The 12,984-nt window shown below is 50.3% G+C and overlaps 3 non-coding genes and 2 pseudogenes across 3 annotated transcripts; 1 reads left to right on the plus strand and 4 right to left on the minus strand.

The window, feature by feature from the left end:
* Positions 1 to 8,513: 8,513 nt before the first annotated feature.
* Positions 8,514 to 8,589, minus strand: LOC143101404 (U6 spliceosomal RNA; annotated as a pseudogene).
* A 736-nt stretch (positions 8,590 to 9,325) lies between these two features.
* trnad-guc (transfer RNA aspartic acid (anticodon GUC)) lies at positions 9,326 to 9,397 on the plus strand. The gene has a single exon. It is a non-coding gene; the product is annotated as a tRNA-Asp (tRNA).
* A 66-nt stretch (positions 9,398 to 9,463) lies between these two features.
* trnag-gcc (transfer RNA glycine (anticodon GCC)) lies at positions 9,464 to 9,534 on the minus strand. The gene has a single exon. It is a non-coding gene; the product is annotated as a tRNA-Gly (tRNA).
* Positions 9,535 to 9,678: 144 nt separating this feature from the next.
* On the minus strand, positions 9,679 to 9,750 carry trnaq-uug (transfer RNA glutamine (anticodon UUG)). The gene has a single exon. It is a non-coding gene; the product is annotated as a tRNA-Gln (tRNA).
* A 2,707-nt stretch (positions 9,751 to 12,457) lies between these two features.
* LOC143101399 (U6 spliceosomal RNA) lies at positions 12,458 to 12,531 on the minus strand (annotated as a pseudogene).
* Between the last annotated feature and the right edge of the window lie 453 nt (positions 12,532 to 12,984).

The raw sequence follows: 12,984 nt of genomic DNA on the forward strand, positions 1-12,984 counted from the left end.
CCTTAGGCCTAATTTTAGGGTCCTGTCTGCTTTCGGACCCACAACCCTAACCCTTAACCAAACCCTAACCAAAATATGGAACGCTTCACGAATTTGCGTGTCATCCTTGCGCCTACGGGACAGCGCTCGTCACCATATCCGTGTTTCACATAGATGGTCCCGCCTATCGATTTCAGAGGCTATCATTGGCTCATGCAGGCTCAAGCTCAAATGAAACAGGCCAATGGGGTTGTGTTGACCCGCTCCCATTGGCCTGTTTCATTTGAGCTGTTCTGCTGTAATTGGACGGCTCGTCACATGACTCACCTACCTCACACGTACAGCGGGAACGTTGAAGTTCAATGTCATTCATTCATGTCATTCTGACTGGACGTGAGTGCTAACGTTACGATATCGACAGACAGATATTGACATTTTACGGTAAGACCAACTTTTATTGTTTGTAAAATGTATGTGCTACAGCTAAAAGGTAGCTGATATATTAGAAAATAGTCAGTTAGCAGCGAAATAGCGAGTCAATTTAACGTTAGCGTGGTAAAGTTAAGCCTGTCAAAGTCATGCCTGATCGCGGTGAAATGCGTTTGAAATAATATTCCAACTACTGGGTTTACTTTTTTAGACCTAGGATGTTGTGCTACTACTGTGTGGAGTCGAAATGTAAAGTTTAATTATGCTCTAGATACGTTAGCACTTAAATCGCTATGCTAGCATGCTAAGCATTGAGAATGAATGAGTTTGCTGTAGCCATTGCTGTGTATGATCTGACGATCTCTGAAAATGCTTCAGAAATGTGTTCTGCCAACATGGATCACTTCATAAGACCCTTGGTATGGTGTCACAACGATGTGGAGTCGAAATTCGAAGTGGAAATATGGTTTACATGTGTAAACAGACCAACCGTGATTTTGCAAGCTAAAAACAAGGACGTGAATGGGGTCGTTTTAGTTAATAATGTATTTAGTCTTTGAACAGACTACCTGCCTATCTTCCTTAGACTTCGTAGATGTAGTTATTACAGTTTGGAGTCGAAATTCGAAGTGTAAATATGGTTTTAATGTGTGAACAGGACGCCTGATGTTTAATGTATGTTGATGAATGGGAACAGTATTGTTGTGTATACTAATGGGCTATTAGTAGGATGTAAACAGTGCATGTGTATTAGCACTTTAGTGATTTAAATCTTATTTCTTGTCTTTCTAGATAATGGAGCCCAACTTTTCTTTCGAGTCAGCGACCTCCGAGCTGACCTTGCGGCCATCTCAGGAGGCGCTGGCTTTCATGAAAAGCAGGGACAGGGACCAGAACAGGGACACTGCCACTGCTCCAGTCCTGGTAGTGAAGAACCCCGAGCTGGTGCGCTTCGAGGCCGGAGTCAGGGTGATTGCCAAGGGAGGTGACCCCACTGATCATCGGCAGGTACTGGCCGAGAGCGAGCTGCAGTTCGGCCAGTACAGGGGTCAGACGTTCCGGTGGGTGCTGGAGAACGACGTGGGATGGGCAGTAAGGATCGTTGTGTCCCACGAGGGGGAGAGAGACGCGGGGGGCAGTAGTCAGCAGAATGCCCTCATGCTACAGAAGGATGCCCTCGTCTCCTACGCCAGGCTGTTCCCGCCGATGGTGGCAGCCATCGACAGGCGTAGGATGGTCGAGGGCAGTCCCCAGAGCATGAGGGGCCTGGACGACACGCTGGTGGGGTTCGGAGTTCATGGAGACATGACCTACAAGGCCCTGTACGAGTCGACGGACCAGGAGCGGCAAACGTAAGTCGTGTGCGTGTGTGTGTCTGTGTGTGTGTGTGCGCGTGCGTGCGTGCGTGCGTGTGTGTGTCTGTGTGTGTGTGTGTGTGTGTGTGTGTGCGTGCGCGTGCGTGTCTGTGTCTGTGTCTGTGCACATGCGTGACTACTTTACCCATTGCACTTCTGTTCTCTTTTTAGCTATGTACAGTTTGTGAGGCGGGTGGTGCCGAAGGTCCAGTCATCTAGGATGGTGGACCTTAAAAAATATGTGCTGGCCCGGGATGCAGAGAAGGCAGCCCTGGTGGCTGCTCGGAAGGCAGCCCGGGCAGCACAACCACCCCTGGATCCACCCGAGGCCGGACCTTCGGATGCCGACATGATGGCGGCAGCCATGGAGGTCGACCCGTACAGGGATGCCCCACCAGCCGTGCCCCCCTTCTCTCTCTCCCAGCCACCGGAACGTCCCCTTGGCAACACCTCTGGAGAGAGGCCAGTCCCTGGCGCACAGGTATGCTCAGAGATTACTTTTTGTATTGTTGTGTGTGTGTGTGTGTGTGTGTGTACATTAACAGTCTGACTGCTGTGTGTTTCAGCTGCTACCACGTGGCTGGAGGCTGACCCTCCCCGAGGAGCAGCACGACTGGGTGGGCCGGGCGCTGTTCAGGAGGGCACCCAACGGGCAGGGTGTCCTCACAGCTGAACTTCGCCTGTGGTGGCACCCACCAGGCGCCCGGCCCCTCTACACCCAGCCACCCGCCACAGCCCACCCCTTTTTTCAGAGGCCCTTTTTCCTCTGGGTGCCCTACAAAATGTGGGCGTACCACCTCCGGTGCCCCACCGTCGCCTGTGGGGGCAAGCTCGCGGGAGCTGGCCTCTACAAGACGGTGCGGAGGGTCTTGGACAGGAGCGGCTGGTACTTCATGGGCACGGAGTACCTGGAATGCAGCTCCTGTCACAAGAGGGTGTCAGGCTGGTCGCAGGACATCTTAGGACAGTTGGACATTGCTCATCGTGAGCAGTTCCCAGCTGTTCTCACGTACAAGTAAGTAATGTAAACAGTAACAGTAACAGCAATGCATTTCTGTGTTTTTCTCCCGTAACCTCTGATTGCCTCTTTTCCCTCCCAGGCTGTCCTGCGACCGAGCTGTGATAGGCTTGATGAAGGAGCGCACTCTGGGCAACAGTGCGTCTCGCCTCCGTGCCTCTCTGGTGGAGCAGCACACCAGAGAGTGGATGGCGCGGTCGATGCTGTACCTTTCCGTGCTCCGCAAGCTTCGGGCACCGGGCGCGGCGCCTCCGCTGGCGGCGGCGTCGCTCCCAACCATGCACCCGGTGCCCACAGTGCTCTGGCTTATCAGCGTCTACGTCCGGGAAGCCTTGACGAGGCTGGACGAGACGAAAGCCAGAGTCACTTCCATCTTTGGTGATCTTCTCAAGATGGACTCCACCAAGAAGGTAGGTTTTGTTCTCCACCACAGCGTGCCGTGTACCCAGCGTAGCGTTTGTTTTGTCATGCGTCTAAATGTTTTTGTGTTGCTGTGTCACACAGATCACCAACAAGCTTGCGGGCGGTGCTGCCGGGACGGCCGCCTGGGTGACCAACGTCGGGAATGAGCACGGGCAGGTGCTCATGTCCGTCCTCACCGCAGCTGAGGGGGACGGACTGGTCAACATGGCGGCCGGACTGATGAGGCGGTACCGCGTAGCCGGAAAGGCCCCTCCGAAGGTCTTGTACGTGGACCGGGACTGCTGTGCCACCGCGGGACAGTCAAAAACATCGCAGCTGTTCCACGAGTGGCACGAGCTGGTCGTCAGGCTGGACGTGTGGCACCTCATGCGGCGTTTCGCCAGAGGGGTGACCACCGACAGTCACCAGCTCTACGGCCTCTTCATGGCGAGGATCTCTTTCGCCATTTTTGAGTGGGACGCGGCAGACGTGTCCCGCCTGAAAGAGGCCAAGCAGTCCGAGGAGGGGAGGGACGCCCAGGGGGTCAAGCTGTCCGCCAAGGAGCTCGCCCGTCACTGCCGGCGCCGCACCAGGGGTGTGGCGGAGACGGAGCGGCTTCTCCAGGAGGTGCTGGACGCCTTCTGGGAGGTGACGGACAGCATGGGCGTCCCTTTAATCGACCGCGCCAGCATGGAGGAAATCTGGGGCACGCAGCGCCGACACCTCGGCTGCATCCAGGACCCTGCGGGAGTGGACCTCTACACCAAGACGGGTGAGCTCACCAAGGGCGGGGTGAGGCTCCCCGTCTACCGGTGCGGACGAGGCTCCACTTCCCTCGAGTCATTCCACCTGCACCTGTGCCGCTTCATCCCAGGTAAGCACGCGTGTGGTTTAAAACACAGACTCGATTATGTATTTGTGTGTGTCTATTTGTCCTCACATTAACTGTGTTGCTTTGTTTCTGCTTAGGGCAATCTGCAAGTGACCTACACTTTCAGGTGTACCTGCTGGAGGGCCTGGTGCGGTGGAATGAGAATCGAGGCAGGGCGGCAGTCGAGGGAGGACAGAGGTCGGCGCTGCGTTGCTACAGCGCCCAGCTGCAGCACAGCTTCGACCAGCTGACCCAAGAGCTTCTTGGGCTCACGCTGGTCGACAGCTACACACGGCCCAGGGAGTACACAGGTAAGTCGTAAATCTGTCTGAGGTGTCTGTCGTGTAACACCTGTCTGAGGTGTCTGTCATTTAACATCTCTCTCTCTGTGTGTATGTGTGCGCGCGCGCGTGTGTGTGTGCCTACAGGGGAACTCATTGGGGTGGAGTACCTCTTCTCCCAGACAGACCAAGTGCTGCAGCAGGACCTGGAGGATCCCGACGCCCCAGGACCATCCGGCGAGGAGGAAGAGGCCGCTGCCAGCGATGAGGGGTTCGAGGAGGAGGAGGAGGAGGAACCAGAGGAGATTCGTCTCCTCGAACACCACGGTGCTCTCCTCCAGTCCTCCTCAACCCTCACCCGCCCCCTTCCATCCCAACCGATGGAGGTCCAGCAGGCCGAGGAGGAGGAGGACGTTCTCGGGCCAGACGGCCGCGGCGGATACCAGCACGTCGTGGCCCTGGCCCAGGCCCTCGTGGAACTGCGCCACCGCCGCTACGTCACCCCCAGACAAGCCAGAGAGATCATCACTCTCTGGCTGAAGTTGTCTGATTGGGACAAGGCGGCGGTCAAATTCCCCCCCCGCCACCAGGACCGGCTCGTCCAGGGACGTTTCCGCACGAGCCAGCAGCGGCGCGCTCACACGCCAGGGGTGGATAGTGTGAAGCGGTAAGCAGTCACAATACATTTCAAAGCTTTGTTTGGTTCTTGTCTTGTCCTGTCACTCACTAACTCACTCACTCAAACAAACACACTCTCTCTCTCTCTCTCTCTGTCTATATAGTGCGGTCCTGGGCAAGGGGGCGGGAGCGGCGCAGTTTCCTGATGCGTCGAGGCTAGTGGAGGCTGTCCTGCTGGACCTCAGCATCATCCACTGCAGCGAGGGCAGGACGATCGCCGGGGTCCGCATACACCGCTGGGGTGCCGTCATGAGGGACTATAAAACCATTCGTGAGAATGTTTATAGTTGTCCGGCCCTCATGACGAGCACCCGCATCCAGCTGTATGAGGTCAACCAGCGGACCCTGACGCAGTGGTAAGACCTGATCCTTTCTCTCACATCTGATCTGTGTGTGTGTGTGTGTGTGTGTGTGTGTGTGTGTGTGTGTGAGACACGCCATGGTTACTAATGTGCATTTGTTACATTTGTTTTTTTTAAGGCATAACCAGAGGAGCAAAGCCATGATGAGGGACACCATCGCCATTGCGGTTCCGGGGCCCAGCGCTCCCCAGACTGCTGCGGAGCCCCTGCCTGCCCCACGGACTCTGCTGCAGCAGCCTGAGCAGCCAGACCAGCCCCTCCAGCACCACCTGCCCGCCGACGCCTCTGGTCTGGCTGCCACCATCAGAGGGCCGCTGGCCCCGGAACTGTACGACCTCATCACGGCCAGCTCCTCCACTGCCTCCTCCTCCTCCTCAGCAGCCACCCCACAAACCAGCGCCGGTGCCAGCGCTGACGCCACCGCCGGCGCAGAGGCTGGTGCCACCTCCTCCACAGCCGCAGCCGCCACTGCTCCAACAGTGTCGAGGAGCACCGCCTGGAGGCACAAGCTCCAGGCGGAGAAAGAGCGCCGTGCCCGGGAGCTGGGGGAATACCTCAAGCAGCCAAAGAAGGTCACGCACTTTAATTGCAGGCGCTGTGGCCAACCGAAAACCAGGGAGTTTGGCCACAGTCGCTACAAGAAGGAGACCTTCTGCTCCCGGGCCGAAGGGAGAGGGAGAACTGTGGAGCAGTGGCTGGCAGAAATGAAGCTGAGGGATGAGGCAGCGCCCCCTCCTTGAGTGGACAGTGTGTGTGTGTGTGTGTGTGTGTGTGATGGGGCAGCTCCCCCTCCCTGAGCGGACACTTTGTGTGTGTGTGTGTGTGTGTGTGTGTGTGTGTGTGTGATGGGGCAGCTCCCCCTCCCTGAGCGGACACTTTGTGTGTGTGTGTGTGTGTGTGTGTGTGTGTGTGTGTGCGCTTGTGTGTGTGTGTGTGCGCACGTACGTGTTTGTAAATATTGTGTATATAGTTTGTGTTTAATAAATATTATATTGTTGTTTTAATTGTTCTAAATAAACTTTTCTTTTTTTTTAAATTTGCTTTCTCCTGCTTTTTTTTCTACCTTTAAAAATCTAGACTAGGTGTCTGATATCACTAAATCCCCACAAGTTAGTCACACAATACATCATTCCCTCTCCTCACTTCAAACAAGGATCAAGGGGGTCAAACCAGGGACATCAAGGGGGTCAAACCAGGGACAAGTTCAAAGACCACCTCTAAGGTAGAGACTAGGGTCTGAAATGGACAGTGTAAAACAACGGGGTGCCGAGGCTCCTTCCCAACAGGGGGTGCCTGCACACCTCCTGAAAGGGCTGATGAAAACAATAGAGGTGCCCTCCTGTGCCGTCCTGCGAGAACATGGGGGTTTGACCGGACTGGTAGGTGTGTCTTGGTAGGTGTGTCTCCCCCAAGAAGGTCTTTTAAAAAGGCAAAAAACAGACTGTCAAATCATTCAACCATTTTATTTGGACAGAATGGAAGGCAGAAAAGCAACACAAAAGACCAAACATCTGGAGTCTTCTTTAGGTTTGTTAGAAATATACTTTGTTAAACTGTATCTATGTTTCTATGTACCTTGACTAACAGCTTTCTGTATTGTATTTTAGTGGCCTATGACTGCACGTCGTCCTCCTCCAGCTCCTCTCCTCGACGGTCTCCCTCTCCCTCCAAACCGTCGTCCCCGTGCTGGCTCTGCGGTGATGTGCGGACCCTGGAAACTGGCCATGCGTCCTTCCAGGGGTACACATTTTGCTATATGGAGGCTGGCCCAGCTGGGCCTACGGCTCAACAGTGGCTGGAGGCGCAGCAGCAGCCAGCACCAGAGCCAGCTGCCACCACCGCAGCAGCAGATCCAGCCGCAGAGTCAGCAGCAGCACCAGAGCCGGCCGCAGCAGCACCAGAGCCGGCCGCAGCAGATCCAGCAGCAGAGCCAGCCGAGCCGGTGGCGGGGCCCAGCAGACCCACCAGGAATACTCTCTACAAGAGAAAAAGAAATGCGGAAAAGGACCAAAAGGTCCTTGAAAGTAGCAGGGGAAAGCCACCGCACAAGCCTGGTGACCCCTGCTACATCTGTGGCCAAGCGCGCACGGTGGCTGGGGGCCACGCGTACATCAAGGGCCAATACTTCTGCGCTGAGGAAGAGTGGTGGACGCACGGTGGACGCACTGCTGGACGCACGGTTCAGCAGTGGACCAGGGAAAAACTTAGTGAGGGTGTTGACCTACAGAAGCTGCCAAGGACATCAGCCTGGAACCTAAAAAAGAGGTGTGACAGACCTGAGGAACCAAAGCAGAGGAAGCCACATAAACTAAGAATCTGCCAGCTCTGTGGCCAGCCACAGCAAAAGGACTATGGCCACAGCCAGTATAGGGGAGAGCACTTCTGTGCTCTTTATGAAGGGAAGACTGTGGAGCTGTGGCTGGCTGAAAAAAGACAGACTAAGTAATTATTATTTAACATTTATTTATAGCATATTTTTATTATAATTGTTATATTTGTATTATTATTATTGTTATATTTTTATTATTATCACTATTATTATCTATTATTATTGCTCTGTTATACATTTTTAATAAACATTTCATTGATTACAACCTTGTCTTTGTCTATTTACATACTTATTAACTTTACTTTTTAAACCTGGAGCCATTCATAAGGCTAAAACCATGCAAATAACTCCAAAACAACAATACTAGTAAATATTTTGTTTATTTAAATGCAGACACAAGTCATAATATCAATGTTTAACTTTACTTTTTAAACTTTGAGCCATTCATAAGGCTAAAACCATGCAAATATAAATGTACCTTTTAAAAAACAGGCCTCGTTGCTTTAAATGCGCGCTGGTGCCTTTAATTCGTCATATGGTAAGTAGCCATGTGCTCGGGGGTGACGTCCAACAACAGCGTTTGAGTGACATATGATGGTGAAAGGAGGGGGAAAGGGGGTATTGTTCCAAAAAAGTTCCAATTTTTTAGTGCAAAAATCGGGAAAAATATAACGAGAGACATTTTCGGCCCGATTTTTCACACACGAGGCCTAGCAGATGTACTGACCTCGCCACCAGATGGCCACCTCCGCACGCGCCTGGCAAGGGCCCGTGCGGGCGCAGGGCCGTCCACCTGGAAGAACCTTTCCCTTCCTTTGCGCAGGGGCCATGCTAATCTTCTCTGTATCGATCCAATTTTAGTAGGTGTGCTGCCGTAGCGAGCACATCCTAGAAGCTTCTCACCTCAGCATATAACCCCCCACCTCAGCCCAAGCGCTGACTGCCAGGGTGGGTGGTGCAGGCAAGAAAACCCTCTTCAATCCTTCCAAGTGTCCCAGGAAAGGGTAACTAAGGTAAACCAGTTGACAAACTTTACATGGACAGCAAGGCAGAGTGCTTCAAAAACTGAAAATTGACATTTAAAGTCATAAGTTTTGCATAAGGAATGTCCAGGTGGAAATAAGGGGCGGGGCCTTGGTCCCCAGGCAGACGGGAGTGGGTGGTCTCTAGGCCTCTCTAGGCCTAACACCAACCCCACTCCAGGGTCCTGCCTGCTTCCAGTTCCACAACCCTAAAATGTACATTTGCATTTACATGTTCCCAATTCCCTTCCTGTTCCCCAATTAAGGTTGAGATTTTCCCCTTTGACCCCTCACTCTTTTGCCTTTGCAATTTAATTTTTTCCTCATTATTTGATTTTTCTACACTGTTATTACTTTGTTATTACACTGTTATTACTTTGTTATTACACTGTTATTACTTTGTTATTACACTGTTACTATTATGTTATTACACTGGTTTTTACTATGTTTGGTTGATCTTTTAGCACTTTAAGCACAATAAATAACATCTTCCCCTCACTTTACCCTAAATGTTGAAGCACCTGAAGACAAGCAGCCTAAGCCCTGAAGTGGAAGCTTCAGGAAGGTGGAGCAGAGAGTCCTGTGAACGCACAGGGTCTTCCTCGTTAGTATAGTGGTGAGTATCCCCGCCTGTCACGCGGGAGACCGGGGTTCGATTCCCCGACGGGGAGATGCTTCAGCCTTTTGGCTTAAACCCTGACCTTTATGTTGGAATGGCAGCAGGAAAAGTCTAGAGATGCATTGGCCGGGAATCGAACCCGGGCCTCCCGCGTGGCAGGCGAGAATTCTACCACTGAACCACCAATGCTTGCACTGCCTGATGGAGGGCTGCTCACAGGTTTTCCAGAGGTGGCAATTGCAGTGTGAGAATAAGAGCACCTGCCAGGTGCAGTGAAGTTTGTGGCAGCGAGTAACCGAAAAGCCGTAAAACGCTGCTGCCAAGGCCAAGCGGAGGTTCCACCGAGATTTGAACTCGGATCGCTGGATTCAAAGTCCAGAGTGCTAACCATTACACCATGGAACCGAGGGTGAGGGGCCATCAGGTACAGTAAACCCAACCCACGTAGAGCCCCTTGTCCTCCTGGATTTAACTTTCACTGAAATGTGAAGGAGGCACATTGCTGACGGTGGATGTCTATTCAGCAACCCTAGGCCTCGTTCGATACCCACTCTATGGTCCTGCCTGCTTTGGGTTCCTCAGCCCTAGCCCCAACCCTAAGCCTCTTTGCCTGGTTTGTCATTAGAAGGCAGAAAGGTAGATGAGGGGGGACCTTGACCATGTTTTCAGTGACCTTAGGCCTAATTTTAGGGTCCTGTCTGCTTTCGGACCCACAACCCTAACCCTTAACCAAACCCTAACCAAAATATGGAACGCTTCACGAATTTGCGTGTCATCCTTGCGCTTCCGGGATCGGCTTATGCTCTTTACCTGTGTCTTATCTGTGTCTCATTTGTCTGGCCCGTCATTGGCTTGTCTTATTTGCATGTCCCGCCTTTACAACAAACCTTGCATGTTTTCATTGGCTTGTTCTATTACATTCTGGTCCGTGATTGGCTGAATTCCCCAGCGCGAAGTTTAGAGTTGAAGTTTACTGTCGTCTCTCCCGCTCTAGACACTCTACTTTTCACGGCTCACAGTAAAAGTTCCTCATATCTAAACAACACGTAAGTTATGTTTTTTGTCTGTGGTCGGACAACTTTAGCAGTGATGTAAATGCTGTAGCGAAATTCGAAGTGTAAATATACGAACTTTATGTTTAAAGTGTAACCGCGAATGCATTGAAATGAATGGGCACAGATTGTGTAGCCTCCTAACGAAAGCTCTCACGTTTGGAAAAATGCATGATATTAAAATCTGAAAACGTAGTTATCTTCGTAAGACCCTTGGATAGCTGTGATATAAATGTTGTAGCGAAATTCGAAGCGTAAATATACAAATTGTATGTTTAAAGTGGAACTGCGATCGTTTCCCATAGGAATGAATGGAAAACACAGTCTCCTAACGAGACCTCTCAAAATCGGAATAATGCATAATATTAAAATCTGAAAACGTAGTTATCTTCGTAAGACCCTTGGGTGGCTGTGATGTAAACGCTGTAGCGAAATTCGAAGCGTAAATATACAAACTTTATGTTTAAAGTGTAACTGCGATTTCCATAAGAATGCATTGAAATGAATGGGCACAGATTGTGTAGCCTCCTAAAGAGGCCTCTCACGTTCGAAATAATGCATCAAATTAAAATCTGAAAACGTAGTTATCTTCGTAAGACCCTTGGGTAGCTGTGATATAAATGCTGTAGCGAAATTCGAAGCGTAAATATACAAATTTGATGTTTGAAGTGTAACTGTTATTTCCATAAGAATGCATTGAGATGAATGGGCACAGATTGTGTAGCCTCCTAACGAAAGCTCTCGCGTTTGGAAAAATGCATAAGATTAAAATCTGAAAACGTAGTTATCTTCGTAAGACCCTTGGGTAGCTGTGATATAAATGCTGTAGCGATATTCAAAGCGTAAATATACAAACTTTATGTTTAAAGTGTAACCGCCATCGTTTCCCATAGGAATGAATGGAAAACACAGTCTCCTAACGAGACCTCTCAAATTCGGAATAATGCATAATATTAAAATCTGAAAACGTAGTTATCTTCGTAAGACCCTTGGGTGGCTGTGATGTAAATGCTGTAGCGAAATTCGAAGCGTAAATATACAAACTTTATGTTTAAAGTGTAACTGCGATTTCCATAAGAATGCATTGAAATGAATGGGCACAGATTGTGTAGCCTCCTAAAGAGGCCTCTCACGTTCGAAATAATGCATCAAATTAAAATCTGAAAACGTAGTTATCTTCGTAAGACCCTTGGGTAGCTGTGATATAAATGCTGTAGCGATATTCGAAGCGTAAATATACAAACTTTATGTTTAAAGTGTAACCGCCATCGTTTCCCATAGGAATTAATGGAAAACACAGTCTCCTAAAGAGGCCTCTCACGTTCGAAATAATGCATCAAATTAAAATCTGAAAACGTAGGTATCTTTGCAAGACCCTTGGGTTGCTGTGATATAAATAATGTACTGAAATTTGAAGTGTAAATCGGTGTATTTTGTGTTTAAAGCGCAACCGCTCTGTCCCATTGTGTGTTAAGTGGTCCCCTCTTCCAGTCTCTCCTCCTCTCAGCAACCACTTCAGTATGTATAGTTTTCTTATAAAAACAATTGCCTTTAATAAAAATAAACATTAGTTGCTTAAATACTGTCTGTTTTTGTGAAGGACAAAAATCACCATAAAAGCTGGTTGAAATAAAGCCATGCTTTAATAAACAATTAATAAATGAACACACTATAAAAGCTGGTTGAAATAAAGCCATGCTTTAATAAACAACAAACAAATGAACATTTATTACAATTACAGATAGACAATTGGCATAAAAAGCATGTTCATAAAAGCTCTGATGGGAGAAATCAACACTGGCCCTTTAACCGGTCGTCTGTGTACCCTTTGATTGACACGTGTGTCTTATTTGTCTCATTTGTATGGCTGCAAACGGCCTTGCGTCCCATTTTTCACTACATTTATTCGGGATAAATACTTAGAGGGCATCGTTTAATCCAATTTTAGGCAGGGCTGTGGGGCTAGGTCTAGGAAAACGGTAGGCAGGCGGCCGTGCGCTCCCGCGCACGGGACGGTGGCATTCGCCGCCGTCGGGGCCAACATCGCAGAACCGTAAGTTTCCTTTGCGCAGGGGCCATGCTAATCTTCTCTGTATCGATCCAATTTTAGTAGGTGTGCTGCCGTAGCGAGCACATCCTAGAAGCTTCTCACCTCAGCATATAACCCCCCACCTCAGCCCAAGCGCTGACTGCCAGGGTGGGTGGTGCAGGCAAGAAAACCCTCTTCAATCCTTCCAAGTGTCCCAGGAAAGGGTAACTAAGGTAAACCAGTTGACAAACTTTACATGGACAGCAAGGCAGAGTGCTTCAAAAACTGAAAATTGACATTTAAAGTCATAAGTTTTGCATAAGGAATGTCCAGGTGGAAATAAGGGGCGGGGCCTTGGTCCCCAGGCAGACGGGAGTGGGTGGTCTCTAGGCCTCTCTAGGCCTAACACCAACCCCACTCCAGGGTCCTGCCTGCTTCCAGTTCCACAACCCTAAAATGTACATTTGCATTTACATGTTCCCAATTCCCTTCCTGTTCCCCAATTAAGGTTGAGATTTTCCCCTTTGACCCCTCACTCTTTTGCCTTTGCAATTTAAT

Source organism: Alosa pseudoharengus, unplaced genomic scaffold, assembly GCF_046254945.1.
Source record: "Alosa pseudoharengus isolate Yale_2024_CS ecotype anadromous, Long Island Sound unplaced genomic scaffold, YU_APseudo_1.1 YU_APseudo_1.1_scf_346, whole genome shotgun sequence".
In the NCBI taxonomy this organism is placed as follows: Eukaryota; Metazoa; Chordata; class Actinopteri; order Clupeiformes; family Clupeidae; genus Alosa; species Alosa pseudoharengus.